The 24,496-nt window shown below is 38.9% G+C and overlaps 1 long non-coding RNA gene across 1 annotated transcript; it reads right to left on the minus strand.

Annotated features, from left to right (window-relative positions):
- Nucleotides 1–1,931: 1,931 nt before the first annotated feature.
- LOC106035145 (uncharacterized) lies at nucleotides 1,932–16,324 on the minus strand. The gene is made up of 3 exons (XR_001206575.3): nucleotides 16,293–16,324; nucleotides 13,990–14,103; nucleotides 1,932–2,064 (listed from the first exon to the last, which is right to left on the minus strand). It is a non-coding gene; the product is annotated as an uncharacterized lncRNA (long non-coding RNA).
- Nucleotides 16,325–24,496: the final 8,172 nt, after the last annotated feature.

The following is a 24,496-nucleotide window of genomic DNA, read 5'->3' on the forward strand; positions in this document are numbered from 1 at the left end:
TCAGTATTTCTTCTTTTGTCCCTGTGAGAAATACAAGTGGTATTTCACAGCCTAGAATATGCATGTACAAATTATTCCCTGGTCAATGGCCTCTCACCATAATGTAATTTATCATTAATCATGACTTTCCTTACACATATTTCAATGTAAAGTTTCCATACTTCTATTTTAGCAATATGCTTGTGGAGCAAGACCATAAAAAGCTTACTTTAGTCTAAGATTTAAAATTTTGCATTTGAAATCGTTGTTTACCAACTGCAACCAAAAGCCAGTATTTCAGTCCTAAGAAGCTTTTTAAGAAACAACATCTGCAACATCTATGACATTCCTTATCATTCTTTATACCAAGCCATAATGAAGTATTTAGTTCAACAATTTCAGTTCAGTTAAGAATTTACCCAAGGTTTTTATTTTTAAAGGACATCTTTAAAGGATGCATATGTTTTTTGAAGGATGAATAAATTTAAATACAATCACTGACTGAAATGAGAACCTTATCATTTTACCTTTTAAAACTTAGTGCAGTCATATTTTGGTCATATTTTGCTTCTTTCAAAGAACTCACAAAGTAAAAAATAAAATAAAAATAAAGAAACAAACAAACAAATATGAATTCAACATAACATTAACCTGAATCAATTATTAAAATACCAAACAATCACAAGTGATTTTTTATTCTTTGTTCAATGGTAGCACCGTGTATATATGAAGACTTATGCTATATTATAATTGTGAAAATAATTTTCAATCAAATGAAGCATGAAGTGGCTTTGTATTTTATCCCCAATCTTTCATTTCAAATGCTGATTCTCCTGGTGATTTTTATGATGCCTTTTCTTGGACCCTGAGGTTAAAAATGCCCAGACACAAGAGTTCTTCACATGAGAAATATGACAGTGACAAGCTTGCATATGTCTTACCCAAGCCCATGTGCCTAAATTCTAAATTTTCCTCTGTTATTCTTGCCTATCCCATGTATTTGTGGAGGAAGAGAATATGATACCACACAACAAACAGAATGGAGTGGAATTACTTCATACTGCTGGTGCAACATTGATGCTGCTCATCTCCCTTTCAGTTTATTCAGCCTTGCAGAGGCTACATCCAATCAATATGATTAATGACAACTTGACTGGAGTGATCTATTCATTCAAAGATCACTTCTATTAATATACTCCTATTTTCAGGATATTTGTAATATTTCAAGTTTGAATAGCTATTCCATAGGGTCATCAAACCTTGCCTTTCTAACTTCTCTGGTGAAAGAGGAGATGGTATCTGCTTTTACAGACCTTAGTTCAGGTATGTGATTAATTTTTTTTTGTAGTTGTTTACGTCTCAGGGAAACTAAAGGTAGTACATATGTCTTTAAAAGGTGATAAATAAAAATAAAAATAAAATTAAAATTAAAAAGGAAGTGATTTCAACCTAATTAAGTACAGGGTATTCCACCGGATATAAGTCATGAAATTCAGGGTATCTGTGGGCAGCTTCCCATTCATGATTTAGTGAACAGGAGTGTTCTTCACTGATTTATCTGCCATGGAAGAGATGATTAGTTGACAAAAAGAAGGGGAGAAATAAAAGCTATAAAGTCTAAATGAAAACTTTGTAAGGCATAAAAAAGGTCCTTTTTCAATCACTGAGCCTGTCTCACAAAGGTTGACTTTTATGTGATGGATGAATGTAGACCATTACCCTTTACTTTAGTATACTCATGTCAGACTACCTCATACAGTGCAGTTTTCTTGATCAATTCAGCTTATGGAGATAGATATCTCACCTTCTGGTTAGCAGACTGTATTTTGGTGCCAAACAATGCAAGTTCTAATCCAAATATCTGAAGTAAGCAGTTGCTTGGTGACTGAAGTGTAAAATAAATTGCTGCAAACATCTCATCTTGGTGAATATTTTTCCTTTATTGAATGGTGGTTATTTTGTTTGTTTATTTATTGAACTCAGAGTTGGGGGAAAAAAACTGGATCAATCATTTTTGGTGCTGGAAATGTTTAGGAAAATCACTTTGCTGCAATCCAGTATTCACGAAACACTGTTTTCCTTTTCCTGTAGAGAAAAATGAAAGTCATGACTGAGAGCATTACGAATTTGGCTTGTGAAAGAGGGGATGTCCTGTATATCTCTCAGTGATTCTCTTCTCCTGTATCTATCCACTGTCCAAGTGATGGAATGAAAGATGCTGTTATGAATGAGGTGCTGCATAATCTTTATCCTACAAGAATTTCACTCTGGTTCCGGAACATTCTCAGTTTATAAAGTATTTTGTGATTTTTAGCAGCCAAATTCTGAATAATAATAATAATATAGCTATACGGGAAAAAGAAGGGAATGTGGGGACAGAGACAGATGCTTTGCTGAACTCTGTAGTGCTGTGTTTGTCATATTAAATATATATGTGATATACATATATATATGGTCTCTCTCTATATATATTTATATATATATATGCTAGAATTGAGCACAGAATACATATATATGTATTTTAAAGACCATTCCTGCTAACTAGGTCTGGATTATGGAGTCTCCTTGCAGAAAAATCAAAACTTACCTTCATGTGTGTGGATGCTGTGTGGCCACAGACTTTACACAATATATTTCAGTAAGAAAAATGTCTGTTAGCATGAAGCTGAGTTGTTATATGGATTTTTGTTTGTTTGTTTTCATCTCTACCAGTAAATCAAAACTTTACTTCTAAAAATATAGTTGATTTTTTTCCCCATAAAAATGATCTTTATTCTGAATATGAACAGCATGTAAAAAAATATTCATCCTGATCTGTACATATTGAGTGTTGTCCAGTTCCTACTGCATGATATCATTCTTTAAGGAGAGAGAGATACTCATGTGTATATGCTAAAATAAATAAATAAATAAATAAATAGAACACTTTTTTCTTTTTGTAAATCACTTTCTTCTCTAAATGAGAGTTTTGTTAGACTGTTGAGCTGGATTGGTTGAGAACTTGGCAATTTCAGTCACATAAGGAGTCCAGCACAACACAGTGCTGAGGTTTACTGGGAAAAATATTTCATAGAATCATAGAATCATAGAATATCCTGAGTTGGAAGGGACCCTTAAGGATCATCAAGTCCAACTCTTGATACCGCACAGGTCTACCCAAAAGTTCAGACCATGTGACTAAGTGCACAGTCCAATCTCTTCTTAAATTCAGACAGGCTCGGTGCAGTGACCACTTCCCTGGGGAGCCTGTTCCAGTGTGCAACCACCCTCTCTGTGAAGAACCCCCTCCTGATGTCGAGCCTAAATTTCCCCTGCCTCAGCTTAACCCCGTTCCCGCGGGTCCTGTCACTGGTGTTAATGGAGAAAAGGTCTCCTGCCTCTCGACACCCCCTTACAAGGAAGTTGTAGACTGTGATGAGGTCTCCCCTCAGCCTCCTCTTCTCCAGGCTGAACAGGCCCAGTGACCTCAGCCGTTCCTTGTACGTCTTCCCCTCCAGGCCTTTCACCATCTTCGTAGCCCTCCTCTGTACACTCTCCAACAGTTTCATGTCCTTTTTATACTGTGGTGCCCAGAACTGCACACAGTACTCGAGGTGAGGCCGCACCAGCGCAGAGTAGAGCGGGACAATCACCTCCCTTGACCTACTAGCGATGCCGTGCTTTACAGATTCACAGATTTCTCTAGGTTGGAAGAGACCTCAAGATCATCGAGTCCAACCTCCGACCTAACACTAAGTACTCCACTAAACCATATCCCTAAGCTCTACATCTAAACGTCTTTTAAAGACCTCCAGGGATGGTGACTCCACCACCTCCCTGGGCAGCCCGTTCCAATGCTTAATAACCCTTTCGGTAAAGAAGTACTTCCTAACATCCAACCTAAAACTCCCCTGTCGCAACTTTAGCCCATTCCCCCTCGTCCTGTCACTAGGCACGTGGGAGAATAGACCAACCCCCACCTCTCTACAGCCTCCTTTCAGGTAACTGTAGAGAGCGATGAGGTCACCCCTGAGCCTCCTCTTCTCCAGGCTGAACAAGCCCAGCTCCCTCAGCCGCTCCTCGTAAGACTTGTTCTCCAGACCCCTCACAAGCTTGGTCGCCCTTCTCTGGACTCGCTCGAGCACGTCCATGTCCTTCCTGTAGCGAGGGGCCCAAAACTGAACACAGTACTCGAGGTGCGGCCTCACCAGAGCCGAGTACAGGGGCACAATCACTTCCCTAGACCTGCTGGCCACACTGCTTCTTATACAGGCCAGGATGCCGTTGGCCTTCTTGGCCACCTGAGCACACTGCTGGCTCATATTCAGCCGACTATCCACCAATACTCCCAGGTCCTTCTCGGCCAGGCAGCTTTCCAGCCACTCATCTCCCAGCCTGTAGCTCTGCTTGGGGTTGTTGCAGCCCAGGTGCAGGACCCGGCACTTGGCCTTGTTGAACTTCATGCAGTTGACCTCAGCCCATCGCTCCAGCCTATCCAGATCCTCCTGCAGAGCCTTCCTGCCCTCGAGCAGATCGACACACGCACTTAGCTTGGTGTCGTCTGCAAACTTACTGAGGGTGCACTGGACGCCCTCATCCAGATCATCGATAAAGATATTAAAGAGGACCGGCCCCAGTACCGAGCCCTGGGGGACTCCACTAGTGACCGGCCTCCAACCAGATTTGACTCCATTCACCACAACTCTCTGGGCCCGGCCATCCAGCCAGTTTCTAACCCAGCGAAGCGTACGCCAGTCCAAGCCCCGAGCAGCCAGTTTCTCGAGGAGAATGTTGTGGGGAACGGTGTCAAAAGCCTTACTGAGGTCAAGGTAGACCACGTCCACAGCCTTTCCCTCATCCACCAAGCGCGTCACTTGGTCATAGAAGGAGATCAGGTTCGTCAAGCAGGACCTGCCTTTCATAAACCCATGCTGACTGGGCCTGATCGCCTGCTTGCCCTGCAAGTGCCGCGTGATGACCCTCAAGATAATCTGCTCCATGAGCTTCCCCGGCACTGAGGTCAAACTGACAGGCCTATAGTTCCCCGGGTCTGCCCTCCGGCCCTTCTTATAGATGGGCGTCACATTGGCTAGCCGCCAGTCAACCGGGACCTCCCCCGATAGCCAGGACTGCCGATAAATGATGGAAAGCGGCTCGGCCAGCTCCTCCGCCAGTTCTCGCAGTACCCTCGGGTGGATCCCATCCGGCCCCATCGACTTGCGCACATCCAAGCTCCGTAGCAGGTCGCCAACCATTTCCTCATGGATAGCGAAGGCCACATCCTGCTCCCCATCCCCTTCCACCAGCTCAGGGCACTGGGTGTCCGGAGAACAACCGGTATTGCCGCTAAAGACTGAGGCAAAGGCGGCATTAAGCACCTCAGCCTTTTCCTCATCCTTAGTAACTAGGTTTCCCCTCGCATCCAGTAAAGGATGGAGATTCTCCCTAGTCCTCCGTTTCGCGTTGATGTATTTGTAAAAGGATTTTTTGTTGTCTTTAACGGCAGTAGCCAGATTGAGCTCCAGATGAGCTTTGGCCTTTCTAATTTTCTCCCTGCACAGCCTCGCTACATCCTTGTAGTCCTCCTCAGTGGCCCGCCCTTTTTTCCAAAGATTATAAACCCTCTTTTTTCTGCTAAGCTCCAGCCGCAACTCTCTGTTGAGCCAGGCCGGTCTTCTTCCACGCCGGCTCATCTTTGGGCACGTGGGGACGGACCGCTCCTGTGCCATCACGATTTCCTTCTTGAGGAGCGCCCAGCCTTCCTGGACTCCTCTGCCCTTCAGAACCGCCTCCCAAGGGACTCGGCCAACCAGCGTCCTGAGCAGCTCAAAGTCAGCCCTCCGGAAGTCCAAGACAGCAGTTTTACTGGTCCCCTTCCTGGCCTCGCCAAGAATAGAGAACTCTACCATTTCGTGGTCACTCTGCCCCAGACAGCTTCCGACCACCACATCTCCCACCAGTCCTTCTCTGTTTGTGAAGAGAAGGTCTAGCGGGGCACCACCCCTGGTAGGTTCACTGACCAGCTGCGTCAGGAAGCTATCTCCCACGCTCTCCAGAAACCTCCTAGACTGCTTTCTCTGTGCCGTGTTGTGTTTCCAGGATATGTCCGGGAAGTTGAAGTCCCCCACGAGGACAAGCGCCGACGATATTGCAACTTCTGTCAGTTGCCTATAAAACTCCTCATCCATCTCCTCATCCTGGTTCGGCGGTCTATAACAGACCCCCACCAGGATGCTAGCCTTGCCGGCCTTCCCGCGGATCCTAACCCACAGGGATTCAACCTTATCATTCCCAGCCTGGAGTTCCACAACATCAAAAGATTCTCTAATGTAGAGAGCCACGCCACCACCCCTTCTGTGCTGCCTGTCCCTCCTGAAGAGCCTATAGCCAGGCATTGCAGCACTCCAGTCGTGGGAGCGGTCCCACCACGTCTCCGTGATGGCAACCAAGTCGTAGCCTGCCTGCTGCACAGTGGCTTCCAGCTCCTCCTGTTTGTTACCCATGCTGCGTGCATTAGTGTAGATGCACTTCAGCTGGGCCATCGCCTGCTTGATGCACCCCAGGACACGGTTGGCCCTCCTGGCCGCCAGGGCACACTGCTGGCTCATATTCAACTTGCTGTCTACCACGACCCCCAGATCCCTCTCTTCTAGGCTGCTCTCTAGCGTCTCATCACCCAGTCTGTACGTGCAGCCAGGGTTTCCCCGTCCCAGGTGCAGGACCCGGCACTTGCTCTTATTGAACTTCATGCGATTGGCGATCGCCCAGCTCTCCAACCTATCCAGATCCCTCTGCAAGGCCTTTCCACCCTCATTCGAGTCCACAACTCCTCCAAGTTTGGTGTCATCAGCAAACTTGCTCAAAATACCTTCTATTCCTACATCCAGATCGTTTATAAAAATATTGAAAAGTACCGGCCCTAAAATGGAGCCTTGAGGGACCCCACTGGTGACCGCCCGCCAGCCTGACGCAGCCCCATTTACCATAACCCTTTGGGCCCTGCCCGTTAGCCAATTGCTCACCCATCGTATGATGTTTTTATTTAGCTGTATGGTGGACATTTTGTCCAGTAGGATCCTATGGGAAACCGTGTCAAAAGCCTTGCTGAAGTCCAAAAAAATCACATCAGCTGGTTTCCCTTGGTCCATCATACGGGTGATCTTATCATAAAAGGAAATCAGGTTAGTTAGGCAGGACCTGCCCTTCACAAACCCATGCTGGCTGGGACCAATGACTGCTTTGTCCCCCAGGTGAGCCTCAATAAGTTCGAGAACCATCTTCTCCATGATTTTACCAGGCACTGACGTGAGACTGACAGGCCTGTAATTGCTAGGGTCTTCTTTCTGACCCTTCTTGTAAATCGGCACAACATTTGCCAGCTTCCAGTCTACCAGGACCTCTCCAAATTCCCAGGATCGTTGAAAAATAATTGAGAGAGGTTCCGCGATGACGTCCGCCAGCTCTTTCAGCACCCGGGGATGAATCCCATCCGGACCCATGGACTTGTAGGGATCCAGGTGGAGTAGCAAATCCCGCACACGTTCAGGGTCGGTTGGGAGTTTGTCGTCCCCACCGTCCCAGCCCTCTAGCTCAGGGCACCCTGGGTCCCGAAGCCCATCATCGGCATTGAAGACAGAGGCGAAGAAGGCGTTAAGCGTCTCTGCTTTGCCTATGTCATTGTCTGTGAGGAGACCTTCCCTATCAAGGAGCGGCCCTATGTATTCTTTAGTTCTCCATTCACATATCTGAAAAAGCCCTTTTTATTTTCTCTCACAGACACAGCCAGCTTCAACTCTAGGTGTGCTTTGGCCACACGAATTTTCTGCCTACAAACACGAACGGCATGCCTGTATTCTTTCCATGACACCTGGCCCTCCTTCCAGTAGCGAAAATTTCTAATTTTTTTTTTTTTTTTTCTTAATGGTGGGTTTAGGTTCCAACACTGTTAAGGAGGAATCAGCTAGAACCATCACTAGTTATGTTTCTATTTCATAACATCCATACAAGAGCTCAAAGAGAAGATCAGATAAACAGTAACTACAAATCACTGCAATTTTTTGTGAGACCAGTGCACCAGTGACATTTAAGGAAAGAAATGAAAAAGAAGAAAGTCTGAAGCTCACCAGGAAATATTTATTTCTAATGAACTGGCATTTTTGAAATTTTAAATATTTTTTCCTGTCATGGATTGTAGTTAAAATCAGTAAATCAATTTTTTTAATTCTAAAAACAGACACATTGATGAGGATCAAACACTATGTTTGTACCATATGCATGCTTGTGTGTGAGTGTGTGTGCACACCTACATACATACTTCATTATTTTCTTGCTACTGCAAAAAGACCATGACACTTCTGCAGGCCCCACGACCAGACCCATACAGCAGACATGATGAAGAAGGGTATGATGAAGAAAGAGGATGCTTTAGTGCCAGTAGTGTAGTATCAGATGCTCTCTCAGTAGTCAGTGGAGATCTGGGTGCTCTTGAGAGCAGCTTAGAGTAAGAATCTGACCTTGGATGCTGTGTGTGGCAATACTGCGTTTACATGGCAAGGTTTTGGTAATGAGGGGCTGCAGTGGTGGCCTCTGTGAGAAAAATCCAGAAGCAGCCCCATGTTAGAAAAGAGCTTCATCTGGCTCCAAAGGGACCCACTACTGGCCAGAGCCAAGTCAATAAGCAATGTTGCTGGCGCCTCTGTAAGAGCAGATTTAAGAAAGGGAAACAATACTGCTGGACAACAGCAACTGGGAGAGTGTGGAGTGATAAACAGCCCCGTATACACAAAGATCAGTGCAGAAGGAGGGCGAGGAGGTGCTCCAGGCACGCAGCAGAAGTTCCCCTGCGGCCTGTGGAGAGGCCCCTGGTGGAGCAGGCTGTCCCCCTGCAGCCCACGGGTCCCACATGGAGCAGATCTCCACACTGCAGCCCGTGAAGGAGCCCCTGGTGGAGCAGGTGGATGTGGCCTGGAAGAGGCTGCGGCCCATGGAGAACCCCCTGCAGGAGCAGGACCCGGGCCGGAGCTGCAGCCCGTCGAGAGGAGCCCACACAGGAGCAGGGGGTCTGGGGGGAGATGATGCCCATGGGGGATCCATGTTGGAGCAGTTTGCTCCTGACGGATGGACCCTGTGGTACGGAGCAGTTCTTGAAGAGCTGCTGCCTGTGGGAAGCCTACACAGGATCAGTTCAGGAAGGGTGGCATCCTGTGGGAGGGACATAGGCAGAGAGTGACAGTGAAGGAACAGCAGAGATGAAGCACGAAGGACTGACCGCAGCCCCCAACCCCTGTTCCCGGGTGCTGCTCACATGGAGGACATAGAGAGGGTGAATTGGGGGGGGGGGGAAGAGAAGGTGCTTTTCGTTTACTTTCAGTTTCTCACTGCTCTAGCTTGTTAGTAATAGGTAATAAATTACATGAATCCCCCTATGCTGAGTCTGTTTTTCCTATGATAATTGTTGGGTGATCTCCCTGTCCTCAGCTCAACCCTTGAGCCTTTCCCTTTGAGGACGGGGAGTGAGAGACCAATTGGGGTGGAGCTCTGTTGCCCAGCTGAGTAAAACCACCAGAGTTGCACACTGCATAAGTATGTCTCTCACCTTAAAGAAAGACCTCATGCAGTAGGAAGCAGATCATTGTCTACATATATAGACCAGGATGGGAATTCCCCAGGAAATTCCATCTTCTTGTCTGCCCCCTACCAAAATTTTTTTAAGAAAGTGTGGTGACATACTAGAGAGATGAACAAAGATCAGTCTAGGCCCAGCTTAGTGTTCACAGAGACACTGAAGTATTATCTCTCGCCTTCTCTTGAACTCCTGGACAACAGCAAGCAGGAAACTACTCTGTCAGAGGAAACCCAGGGGAGGAGAGATAGAGAGTCTGGGGGCAGCAGCAGCAATCTCTGGTGGCACTATCATGGCTGAGGTCTCTGGTGGGTGTTCCTGAATTGGCCCTTCCTAATGGATGCAGAGAGCATAAATTATGAAGGAAGACTGCAAGCTTGACCAGGGTTTCAGTCTTGTCAGGATCAAAGTCAGTAAGATCACAGAATCACAGAATCATCTAGGTTGGAAGAGACCTCCAAGATCACCTAGTCCAACCTCTGACCTAACTAACAAGTCCTTCACTAAACCATATCACTAAGCTCTACATCTAAATGTCTTTTAAAGACCTCTAGGGATGGTGACCTAACCACTTCCCTGGGCAGCCCATTCCAATGCCTAACAACCCTTTTGGTAAAGAAGTTTTTCCCAATATCCAACCTAAACCTTCCCTGGCACAACTTTAGCCTATTCCCCCTTGTCCCATCATCGGGCACATGGGAGAATAGACCAATAAGGTTGAAAGAAGCCTTCATACTCAGACTAGCATATTTCTTTTCTTCCATTTCTTCACCTAGTTTTATAACTGTCAAAAAAATGTTCTCTGTATTGATGTAATTTATATCTATATAGATATATAGATATATAAAATTCAGTTTGCTTTAGTTTGGCTTAACTGTGATAACCAAATACTGGATAACCAGAATGCCTTCTTCACTGAATATTATGGCAGACTACATAGACTGGGGCACCAAAGCATCTTAACAAGTATTACCAGCACACCTATATTCACACCTATATTTGCACGATTTGGGGTACATGACCAAGAGAATTGGGATTGGTATTGGTAGGAGAGAAAACAATAATCAGGAACATTCTTTGGCGCAGAGTAAGAAATTTGAGTGCAAATATGAACTCTAAGAGTCAGAGTTTGACACTCTGTGTCAAAATACAGCTGCAATGCAGCCGAAAATAAACATTTAATTCCAAAGATCCACTCACTTCAATAAACTAAAATGCAGTTGCCTGACTAAGTCACACTGGTCTTATACCACTAGCAAATCCAGAATAAACAAAGCTCAGCAAGAGAAAGCCTTGAAAGAAAATAAAAGGTCAGATCTGGCAAACTATCCAAACTTATGAACATTTGTAGTAGTGCTTTGTGCTTAACTCAGATATAATATCTGCTGTCAGATCACAGAATCACAGAATGTTTAATGTTGGAAGGGTCCTCTGGAGGTCATCCCGTCCAGCTCCCATTTACATACTAATTCATAACTTCCTATGACTGATAGTCACCTTGACGAAACAAATTCTCATATTTTACTTATTAAGCACCTTGATGTTTCTCTATGGTTTAAACTATTTATGGACTATCTTATGATCAGAGGAAGAATACCAGACAAGGCAAGTAAACACTGTATTCAGGATGAAAGAACTGGCATAGCTGGGAAAACCTGTGACATAAAGTGAAATACTACAATAAGAATAGTAAATCAATGTGAAAATGTGCTACAGCATGAAGTCAAAGATTTTCTAGAGATCCATTCTTAACGTTGGTCTGAAAATGAAGTATTGAATTTTCCACAATTACCCACTATGCAGTGTTTATTTTTCTTAAAAGTATTAAGCAAGAAGCTTACTACCACAATTAAAGAATGGATAGAGGAAAATATTTTCCATGACGAAAACTGCCTGATAAAATGCAAGTCTGCATGAAATAGAAGAGGAAAGCAGCAACAGCCACAGTGAAATTTCAAAAGTTTAGTGTGTCTTGTGAAAGAAAAAGTTCTTATTTCAAGTCTAGGAGAGGAAAAGATATATCATATTGATAACCACGCCTATGCCTTGTAGCATTTCCAGAAAAGATACAGCTGAAGAAAAACTACTTCAATACTTATCCATCATTTTCTTAAAAAAAAAAAAATCCATATGCTTTTTTTTCACCCTTTTCCTTCTCATTGTTTTCCTCTTCTTCATTTCCTCTACATTTTATTTCTTCATATTCAGTTAGTTCTCATTGTTTCTCTTTCTCTTTTGTTCATTCAATTTGTGTCTCTTTAGAAGAGTGCAAAGCATAGATATAACCCAATAAAAGAACTTCACATTACATTGCATTGTCTGGTACAGGCTGGAATGAGAATGCTGCACACGTAAAATAAAGCTTTAGCATAACCTCTCTAAAGTTTTTGCATATTTTTGGTTGGTTTGTTTTGGGGGGGCAGGGACTTCATTTTATATATGGATGTATGTATGTGCATGCTTACATATATTTATTTATACAAGCAATTATTTTATTATATGGTTTGGCAGGCTGCTGCTTCCTAAGAATGTGAGGAAAGTCTTGTAATCTATCAATAATTGGATAAATCAGATCTAACTTTAAAAAAAAAAAAAAAAAAAACTCATGTATTTCTAACCTGGAGTTCAGACATCAGTTAATTTGGGGGGTGTTTAAATACTTAAGCTTTATATTGTTCTTTTTATGAGTTATTCTCTTTTGTTCTTCTGTGAAAAGGTCTCACTCATCAACAAAATAAGAAAAGCTAAATACTGTTTAAGCTCCCAGGAGATGAGATTTTTTCCAAGTCTCTTAATTATCCAGACATTTTTGCAGCCATGAATGTAGTTCTTAAGCCAAAAAAAAGTCTAGAATTAAAATAGCATGAGAACAGTACAATCTTTTAAAGTATTGGTTGATGGTCTTTTCAAGCTTCATATTTTGTGGAGTTTAGTAACATACTGCCTGATTTGCCAGACAATTTTAATGTCCTGTTTTGCAGGTAGCAGCAGTTGATATTTAACCATTCACTTTCTGGTATCACTAAATGAAGCTAGGAGTTTCTTACAAGAAAAAGAATCTCTGTCTCTGACAGTCTGGTTATGTTAATTTTAGCTTCTTTCTTAGTAATAAAACTGAAAAAAAGTTGCCAAATTAAGAAGAATCACAAGGAGGAAAGGGGTGATTTTCCTTCTTTGCAATGTTAATATCTTAGCAACAGAAGATAGGCCGTAAAAATGCCTAATATTATTACCTCCAACAACGTTTGATTTAAGCTGAATCAAATCTCCAAAGCTTCAATAATTTCTTGAAATTTATGCTGATGAATTTGTATATGCGTGTTTGCATGTGGAAAAAAAACAAAACAAAACAAGGTTGCAGGCAAAGGGAATAGATTAGATGTAATTTGGTCTAAATATTCTAAGCTTTGCTTTCATACTGTTTAAAATGTTACTGCTAAAATTCAGTGGGGAAAAAAAAAAAAGAAGGAAAAAAAAAAGGATGAATTTACATGAATAGATTCACCCCTTCTATTCTTGTAGTTTAAACCAGGATGTGTCTTCACAGCGTGATCTGAGAGTATCTCACCACTTTGTATAACATTACATGAGCTTCTGATGGCATAAAACACTGAAAACACCCCTCACCTTCCGTGAAGAAACACTACAGATTTAAAATAAATTAAGTGTGGGTTGAGCACTCTGCCAAGAGACAACATCCCTAATTGGCAGCTGCTGTTACAGCAGAGGTTGATTAGAGATGAGAGAGTAGTAATTCTCAACAGAAAGGAACTGTCTGATATTATTAAAAATTACCTGCTTGTCACAGCTGTTCAGTCTGCTTATTTTTAGCATGAGTTTGAGTTTGAAAGACTGGAATCCAAAGTTATCATTACCCAACATAGAAAGAATGTTTTTGGAAGACATTTGTACACTATCAGCAGAAAATTAACTAGAAAGTGTGACCAATTGTAAAAATTCAAAGTAATGTATGAAGGTGTTTGTAAAAGAGCTTTTTTTCCAGTATTTTCTGCTGAAGATGGCATTTGCATGCCATAACATAGAGGAAAAAGGGGAAAAAAATGTTTACCTCAGGCAAGAATAAGGGGAAAAGGGAAAAGCTGTAAAAGCAGAAACAGATGTACTGAAATGAAAGATCTATATCTCGTAAAAAAAAAAAAAAAAAAAAAGTTGAAAGAAGCACACAAGGAACATTTAATGCCAGATATATATGCTTATTCTTGAATTGAACTTCTGGGAAAAAAAAATGCTGTTTAAGTTGGGTAATCACTAATGACAGCAGGGCCTATCTCTTTATCTTCCCCCTGTCCCATGCTTACTGTTTTTACAAGCTGATCTTTTTAAACTCATCTGGAAAGGCAACATCTGAACAATGTCAGTATTTTAAAAATAATGCAAAGAAATCTTACCTAATGGTCACTGGTCATAAGTCTAAGACTTGTTGTGACTTTGGGTACCTTTTGCTTACAATGAAGGCACAGCATAAAGTGCAGATGTTCTCTTTCAGTGAATGATGTCAGAACCTAAAAAGAAAGAGTGGAATTTAGAAAGTCCAAGAATAAACAAAAGACAATAAGCTGGGAACTATAGGCTAACAATGATATTTCAAAGTCTATGACATAACATTTCCAAAAATAATAGGAGTAAAGAAGAAACATTCTAAAATACTTTTATTTAGAATTTATATTGCATGTGAGCTACAAGATGAACTACAGGTATCAAATATTTATCAATTATATCAATTATTTAATATTATAAATTATATAATTTATACATCATATTATAAAGCATTTCTGTAGAGTTTCTTAAGTTTGTGTAGTAATGCACGAGATAACTGAAAAAGGTGAACTGTGGTCTTATTCAAGACAGTACAACAGGCAGAGCTGATTTATTGGAACATTCAGGATCCAAGTATTTAATTCTCAACTGTGTTTCCACATGGAAAAAATGTGGCAAGACTTTTTTTTTTTCTTTGTATCTTGAGTACATAACACATAGCAGTCATCCAATTATCTGGAACATTGATAACTTTGCATTCATATTTAAAATTAAGAATGATCAGAAAGCCCAAAGATTTAAATATCATTCTGTTTTAAGCTGAAATGATAGTAGAAAATTTAATGTACTTTTTTTTTTTTTTTCCAAAATGTCTGAAAATATCTTTACTAGATGGTTAATGCAGTATTGTATCATTTTGGTTAAATTTGTGTAGTATTCTACAAGAGGAAAAATGATAAAATATACACATTAACCATAGGAATTTGGAATTTAAGATCTATTTTTAAAAGTGATTTAAAAATATACAAGCCTGAATACTGCATACTTTGAAAATTCCATGTGTTACCAAATTTCTAAGAAATGAATAATGCAAAACCCACAGTTGATAAAAAAAAAAATCCTACTATAGCAGTCAGAGTATACTTGTTGTTGGTTTTATTCTTATTTTCCCACAGTTAAAAAATAATCTCAGAATGACTATCTATGGAAAAAAATATAGTCTCATCAAATTTGTCTCATTAACTGAACAGAACAGAAAATCTATATATATATATATAAAAGATAAAAACATCAGAACAAATAGTATATGTTCTTTATCTATTCTCATTTTTCCATATATATATATATATTAGAATATGTAATATTTTTGTGCAAATTATGCTGAATTGATACCTCACAATTTGAAGAGACATAGGTAATTGCAGTTTTTTGATCTGGGTAGTCATATTACAGTGACAGAAATTATTGTTGAAAGAACAACAATAAGTGACCTGCAGATTGACCTCAATTTTTTTTTCTGCTGAATTGTACTTAATTATGTATGCCTTACAGACATGGGATCAAAAAGCTAAAACAGTGCCAGAAGGATAGAGGACCATCTTTCTAAAGGTTCACTTCTGTTATTCAACAAAATATTATATAAATATATATATTTTGCTGGAAATACAGTGTGAGAGCAACCTTGGCAAAAGAAAAATGTTAGTTTTATCTTATCACAACAGTAGACAGGAAGATTCACTGGTGCCTTTCACCTCACACACGGCCTATGCCAAAGTTAGAGGGCTGGTCCCTAATAGGACACCAAACAAGGAAAAATACAGTTGGCGAAATAGTGAATAAAGAGAGGAAACAGTATTAAATAAATCCCATAATCACAATGCTGTCTCTAGACCCTTCCAGATAGAATATTTTTTGTCATTAGTCCCAAGCTATTTATTTGTTGAGACCTAAAGTAAGAGTAACATTTAGCTCTTTGTGAATAAATGTACTAGTTTTCATTAATTTAACAAGTCAACCTTAGGCCAAAGTTAATCTCTAAGGGTTGTAAATTTATTCCTCAGAAGTCCAGAAGTTAATTTAAAGTCCAATCATATGGCCTAAGTTCATCCTTCTATCTGAGAGCTTCAGCCATTTCAAAAAAATATTCTGAATTAACACCGAAGTATGTGAAAAAGAATGAAGAGGGGCTGAGCACTGATCACTGGGAGACAGGGGAGAAGCATATTTTTTGTAATATAAATACACCCACCAGGAGCAAGTCCCACAGAATGACAGGAATTCTTTTGTATTAAACAAAATTGTCCCAAACATGATTGCTGTACTAAAAGAGTCATGGGTTTCTTCTCCTTTGACAAGAGGAGATAAAAAAAAAAAAAAAAAAAACACTAAAGGAAAGCGTAGCAATATTCCATTGGAGGAATTTGATGTTCCCCACCTGGTTCCATTAGTTCCTGTTTTTCCATTCTGGAAAAAGGAAAAAGAAAACGTTATGCGGTGAAACACAGATGTTTGGTTCAGCTCCACTAGTAAATCCTTCTTCTATTGCACCAAGAATATACCTCCTTAATGAAAGTATAGATCTTAATATTATTAAAGGATTCTCTGCCTCTTTTTTACTGTTACAAATCATTATTTCATGTGTATGTGATGTATCTAAAGTATCATACTTCTTAACATGTTAAAACCTGAAACTTAGACTTCAGGGTGTCTTTCTGCTCTATGAAGACTGGGTGCAACTTCTTCAGATTTTTTTTTTCTTAAATCAAAAGAAATATGAAGAGTATGTCAGACTCCAGCTATGTTAAAATAACCTAATTCTTTAATTAATTTGATTTGCTCCCTATTTTAACTAGGCTACTCATTCAAAAATTTTCATTGTCAAACTTCAAGTCTCTCACAAGTCTGATGAGCTTTTTATTGTATAGCAATATATTGTATATAATGTGCAATTTTCATTAACCTTAACTGAATTCATTTCTGCCGACCCAGAGAACAATTTACTGCAATGTGTTAATTTTAGAGGGGATATTTTAGACTACATGATTACATGTAGGACTAGCATGAAAATGTTTTTAAACTTTTTTTCCTTTAAACATTTTTTTCCTGTAACATTTTAAATTTATATTTACATTACCTGTATAAAGCCCAGAAGATACATGGCAGGGGGTGGAGGGCTGGTGTCAGAAAAGTAAGAAGCCAATGAGGAATATAGCAACGTAGATCTAAAAAATGTGTCTAAATTATTATGAACCCACAACTTAAAACAGAAGGGACAAAAACCGTGAGGTCAACTGAGAGCACACAATAGTTATGTTAACTACCTGATTCACAGAAGTTCCTACAAAATTCAGGTGTAATTTCACAAAGTGATTTTTGCATCTAACTCTAAAAATCCTGCTGCAGATTACTCTTTTCTCAAATCCATGAAGACAAATCTCGCTACATTCACGGGCGTTCAAAGACACAATCAGTCCAAAGCAATAGAAGTAAGAGCTGAAAAGAGTTTTGCATTCCATAGTGCTGTTATTTTCAAAAACTCTGGTGAAATCTTTCTTAATTGCAAAACCAAGTGTATGAAGGAATGAGAAATCAAAAGCTTTTTTTTTTTTTTTTTCTTTTTTTCCTGAAAGAAATACTAGCTTGATTTTGGCTCTTTGTATCATCACATGGCCATCCTTGCACCCAACATTTAGAATCTCTTGATTCAAGTAGAGTTGCTGTAGAAATCAGTGCGGGTAATGGTAGAACAGGGAATTAGATTTGGCTTCTGGTATTTCAGTCCTCTATTGTATTTCTATTATGTTTTCATAAAATTGCCATTATAAGAGACAATGATCCATAAGCACCTTTGAATGCAATTACTGATATTAGGTAATTTAAATGCATCCAAAGATGGATGTGGTGGTGGAAGAAGAACTGAAAACTTCTTTTGGAGGACAAGCCACTGAAATAATTACATGTAAACACAGTAATGCATTTGTTGGCATTTTTCTATAGCAAGCTCCATCAGTTTAAGATTGCAGCAATATTGTTAGGTCGTACAGAATGGGTGAAAGACGGAGTGGGGCTTTCTTAACCTATTTAGAAACAAAAAATCACTCTAATTTCAGTAAAATATTTCATTATATTAGTTTGATAAATATGCAAGCTTTTGTGTAGTATTTCAGGACTTCACCCCAGAAAGCCTAGGTGAAACTGGTGTGCATCTGTCCTACAATGAAGGAAATAAAACACAGATTGCCCCTAAACCTGCATAAATTTATAGCATTCCTGACTTGAATTCTATTTAGCCACTATTTAACAGGTTCCAACTATGTGTTTTGCACTGAAATGAAAAAATAATATTAAAATTGCTACAATATAAATACTTGTCATTTTTAGGCTACAGGTAAAAAAACAAGGCAAGATTATTTATGCGGGTGAAACAAAACACTCCTCACATGCACAATAGCAGCTCATTATGTACTGCAGCCTGCAGCCTGAAAAACAGCAACTGTGCACAAAAATATCTCTTTGAAAACCAAATGAATTAGAATATCTTTTTTTCTAAAAGGGAATAAAGGCCATATTAGCTATTATTTTGTATTCACTTCAGTTAGATCAGTTAATATGTTCAGTCTTCTCTGAACATGTGAAAACAGTTATTTTTTGGTAGTGGTGCTTTAATATATTTTCAAACAAATGTATTTATTTCCTCAAAACATTCAGGAACTAACAAGAACAAACCATTTAAGAAAATATTTGTCACTGTCAAATTCTAGGGTACCTAGAAAACCAAACTTTTTCATTTACTCTTAAAGATGAGGGATGAAATTCATCTGCTGGGAAGGCACCAAATAGTTCAAATACCAGTTATTTTCAACTAAGGTTTAGATCAGGACTAAAGTCAGCCCTACTTAAAATTTACTCGTTAAATTTATCCACCTCTATCACTCTACAGAGAGAATATAATAAACTTTTGTGAACTCATTAAAGTTTCAGCACCATGACTCAGATCTCATTTGCACTGAAAGCAGCTGGCTAAGTGCAAAAATGAATCCCCATTCCCTAAGTTTACAGGTGTTTCTGTTGAAAGCTTTCAAACATCTCAATCCATATCTACAGACCAGCAGGGGAATTTTTTCCTCTGAGCTGCATCTTTTCCCCTTTGTGTACTGGCATATTTGGTAATTGACTGGGCCTTCTTTCCCTGCTTGTTCTTATCATTCTATTTCCCTTAAAAATAAAGAAACTCATACCCTTGAACTTCTTTTTCACTCACAGTAATGTACTCCAACTGAGTACCAAGGTGTCTACTGGCTTCATGAAAAGGAAAATGAATGATTTCTTGCTACTGTAGCTGTCCTTGCTGTGTCATAGATATATGATTAGACTGTACTTTTTAGAAGGCAAATGTAAACTTTTGTAACTTACCTTTTTTATTTTTAAAACTATAAAGAAACCCTACCATTACATAAAATCAATTCCACAAAAATTAATTTTCTTCTGTGTCTCCTAGCCACGATAACACTATTATTTTCTTGTTTCAGGTTGCCACTGTGAGACTCGCTTGCACATTTAATTATTTAAAATTCTTCATTTATCTTTAGAATGGTATTCAGTGGCATACTGGATTTACAAAAATAAATCATCCTTACTTTCTGCCTGCACAGATTGCTAAAGGGTATGTATATATTGAGCTTTTAGTCTTTTTTTCAGGACTCATTTCTGGACCGTATCACCAAAATAATTAGTCAAAATGTTGTGCAGCACAAGAAGCATAAAGCATGTTCAGTTTTCACATCCATAGCAATGCATTACTGAGGAATGAAAGAAAATGGAAGGAGATTTACAGGAGTGTTTTTACTGTATGACAGAAGTCCCCAGGATAGATGAGAGACTGGAAAATGTAGGCCTGTTTTTTGTATTTGATGGAAACATATACAGTGAGATTTCCCTGGGCTGCCAAAGGAATGATACAAAGAATGTGCACTTCTTCATACATATCAAAAAATATATATATTTAATATTAAGTAGGACACCATTTCATATTTTTAAAATATTTCTGTTAGTTACGAAGTAAAGCAGTAGCCAAATCTCAATAAACCTTAATCAGCTTTACCATAATAATTTTTTGTAGGTGCATTTAAAACTTCAAGAAATACCAACTAACATGAAATAGTCCATGGGAATCTATTTTGTGTGAAGTGGAAATAACTTTGGACTGGGACAAAGTCAAAGAAATACTACTCATCTCGACAATAAATCATAGGGTGAAGAAGTATTCCTTTATTTACACTTTTTGTTTTTCATGTATGCAAAAATACGCTACCTTATCTATTCTAACATATCTTCTGACTTCCACAAGCAGAAATAAAGTTGGAAGCATCTTACAAAAGTAAATAGTTATTTTTGTTTGTTTGTTTGTCTCAAGCTGTCTTCTTGTGCTGTCACAATTTGTTTGCTGTTAACACTTTTAAAGAACTTAAGTGGGAAAGTATAATATGCCACATATGACATATATCAAGCATAACTGGAATCAATGCAACAACACAAATGAAGTTTGAAAACATTGGATATACACAATGTGTGCAATCTTATCTCCTAGTGTAGCCATAACTGCTAGGGTAATGAAGATATAATTCCTTGAATGCCATTAAAGCTGTGGAAGGTTACTTCAAAAGAACATTCTCATGTCTGAGCTTAGCTCTGTCTATGAAGCACACAGTTTCATAACATAGCTAACTTCATGAAAAAAACAACCTGGCTTACTTAATGTTGAAGCAAAAGTTGAGACAACAAACTAGGAAAACCCTAAGCTATTACAGCCCAGAAAGTTTAGACCTCATTTTTACATATAGCTATTCTCACATCAAGCACCCAGACTCAAAATTTAGGATTGCAAGTACTATCTCAATCTAATTTCTGAGCTTACCTTAATTAGAATAAACAAGGAAAGAAAAAGCAGAACAAAAAATAAAATAAAATAAATCATATATGAGAGCCTATACTGATACCCCCAAACTGTATGAACAATTACAAGTTCTCAAAACTACAGAAACCAGAAAGTTCACTATTATTTAGTTCACAGGTGATAATTAACTAATCAAAAGCTATAAAGTAAATCAAGCCAGCCACAGAAAGATCTGGGTAAGATACATCCAGATAGTTATAAGACCAGAAGCAGAACAGAAGCTCCTTTATCAGGTAAGGAGAAGTTGGTGGAGGAAACAAATATTTCATTTGGGGAAAGTTTCTTAATGGCTGTGTAGACTGAGGTATATTTCTTTGTCTTGCTTTCATAGATAACACCAAAATAGGAGGCTAACGTGATCCAGCATACATAGAAATCAGCACCAGGAGTATCTTTGTAACGTTACAGCAGATATAAAGGTGGAACTGTAAAAGGAAGACAAGGCCAATTGAGTTTGTTATTTCAATCATTACCTTCCTTATGAGGAAGTAATATAGTATATATTACTAATTAAACTTGAAGTGCTCAGAAAGGTTTTTAGTTCTCTAGGCATGATTGTGTCTCCTAAGAGACTTGAGGGGAAAGAAATTGATTGTTTCTTACTAAAAAACACTTCTGTATCTCTGAGAATATTTGTTGAATGCAGATACCCCTAATTAATAGGAGCATAGCTGTGATAGAGGAAGCTATAGCATTAGGTATATAAAGAGTTGATCTTGTGACCTTAGAGAAAGCAATGAACTACTTAATTACAAAATGCTGTGGTTGTAGTTCTGAAGTGGTATCACTGAATTGACTACTGTGAAGGCCTAAGCAGAAGTTTGCTGCTGTATGTCATGTAGTTATCAATAATGGAATGGTAGGAGCAGAGCCACTGAATGAAAATTATGATTCCTAGGAAGAAAACTGAGAACAAGTGCCTTCTTCGAAATGATTCCAGTAACTTTATGAGGCAAGAGAGTAGTTGTGATGGCTTCACAACAATAGCCAACTCCACCACACTGCTCTCTCACTCCTCCCTCTTAGCTGCTCTTGCACAGTATTTTTTCCCTTTATTAAATCTGATATCACAGAAGTGAAGCCAGAGTTGCTCATTGGCTCAGTTTTAGCCAGTGGCAGGTAGGTACCTGGAGGTACAGATACTGGCTGTCATCTAGCACAGGGCAGCTTCTGGGCTCTTCTGGCAAAGGCCACCGCTACAGACCACCCCGACTACAAAAACCTTGTCGCATAAACCCAATATGATAGTGAAGTAGAAATTTAATGCATGACTTAAAATGTTGATTATATGAAGCCTCAGATCTATCAGGAATTGACCATAAATAAATAAAAGAATTAAGAGAAATGTAATTATTCAAAACTATAATGAAATCAAAATACTGCTCCTTAAAATTAGAAAAACTTTTAGTCCTCAGTTTAAAAGTGGGCTTAAGACAACAAAAATGGGAGCACGTGTGGTTCCTTATATGAACTTCCGTTAAGGATAAAGATATGATGTGTTTTGCATCAAGGGCAGGTAAAAGGATGAAGTAGACAAATAGAAACTGAAACAATGTGGTAGGGAAAATGAAATGTCTAATCTCAATGAATGCAGAAAGACAGAAAGACGTTAGCATACTACAAACAGGTGCAGGGGAGGCAGGGTCACATCAATACTGGATACAAAAAAGAAATGAGACAGCTGCCTATAGATAACTGACACAGGTTGTAAAATGAACAAACAGAAGGCAAAGCTGGTAAATAAAAGCTAAATGAACTTCTGAATCAACGTTCGTATGTCAGAACCTTCCTTACAGTGAAGGCTGTAGAACAAACTGATAAAATAACCAATAAAAAAGGTCATAATCATGTGAAATGAAGTTCCAAGAGGTTAATACACTGGATTTTAATGTCTAAAGCGTCTTCGCACCAGAGTTCTGGATTTTGCAAATATGCTATTACTGAAGTCCTAGAGGAGATTCTGTGAACTACAGATTTTTAAATGTCAGACAAATTAGTAGATTCAACTTTTTATATTTTGAATAGATATATAAAAAAACACTATTTGGCTAAGAAGAGTCAAAATTACTTATCTAAAGGAAGGTCTTGCCTTTAAGTCTTGCCTGGATGACTCAATGAAGATTTGGATAAGGATCATCCATATAATTCAATTTTCTAGTATTGTCAAAACAATTTTGGCAACAACTTTCACGACTGATATGAAAGAAACTAAATAGGCATGGGAAAATATCAAAGGCCAAATCATGAATTAATTTCGTTAAAAATAGGAAACAGAAAATAATAAATGCTCAAAAAGGCAAGAAATCATCCATGGAGTAATCTATGAGTGTATGTATAGGTGTTTATAAGCATGTTCCTAAATCTGGCAGAAAAAAAGAACAGTTGATGCAGGTCTATGAAAGCATTTATGAGTGGATAGATGTTCCCCATACTCATCCATAAAAAGTTAGGAAGTACCAACTGAAAATTAACAGGGACCAGGTTCAAAATAAAAGTAGCTTGTCTGGAAGCATATTTGGCAGAAATATAAACAAGTGATTGGTATGTTTTTTCTCTTCTCTAGTATATGGCTATTATTGGAAATGAGACAAAGGTCTAGGTGGATGTTCAGGTCTGTATGATGAGTTCCATTTTTAAACTGATTATCATGCTAACAGCGATTAAACAGGAAAGAAAAATATTCACTTGGCCTTTCCATAAACTACAGCACTGAGAAGTTAAAGTCAATATTCTCAAATCAAATCCTTGAATTGGTTTGCCCTCATTATGAGGTTGCTTAACTTTCTGGACCAATATCCTGACTTTCTATTGAAAGACAGGTTGATATGGAATAGATACACGAAACCTGTCCCATCATGACATAAGGATGCTCTCAGCATTGAAAAATCATCAAGTTGAGTAACTAAAAAAAAAATAAATAAATAAATAAAAAAAGGCAGTTCTATTCAAAATGCTATTAACTTCTTGGGTATTTCACCTATTTCTTACCCTGGAAAGAATAGAAACAGGCTTAAAAGAAAAGAACCTACCCAGGAACCTACCCAGTCCACAAACTTACATCATATATATTTTACTACAGGTATCCTGTGTCTGGCTTTTTTTACTTGTTTAATACACTTATATTTTTATGTGTAACTGGGTAGTTATGGGTAGTTATGTCTCTGCTGAGTAGAGCATTGCTCTCACTTTGCAGCAGTTATTCTTTGCATCTGAATTTATGGCCCATGAGTAAACAAGGTATAAGGAATCTGGGAAGATAATATTTTCATCTATGTACTGAATATAGTGTGTTTTTGTTTGTTTGTTTGTTTGTTTGTTTTTTCCCTTTACGAGTCCTGATATTCAGACAAGTTTCTGTGACTTTCATTGAAACTCAAAGGCTCTGAGGGAGCCCTTGATCATGACTATGGCTCCTTAACCAGGAAACTTTTCTTATTCTGGATGATATTGGGAGGTATTCTGGTTGACCCGAAATTCTTAATATACTGGTGACTTAGTACAATATAGGACTCTTCAGATTTTATAATTCTTCTTGATGTTAAAGTGTCAAACAAAAGTGCTACTGGTATGTTTCTTAAAGATTTTCTTTCACTCAATTTGAACATGGTTTTAGGAAGTGTCTCAGATTTTCACAGCTAGTGCTGCCCTGCTCAGAAACATTCCTGTATTGCTTCTGCAATGTAATG

Source organism: Anser cygnoides, chromosome 4, assembly GCF_040182565.1.
Source record: "Anser cygnoides isolate HZ-2024a breed goose chromosome 4, Taihu_goose_T2T_genome, whole genome shotgun sequence".
In the NCBI taxonomy this organism is placed as follows: domain Eukaryota; kingdom Metazoa; phylum Chordata; class Aves; order Anseriformes; family Anatidae; genus Anser; species Anser cygnoides.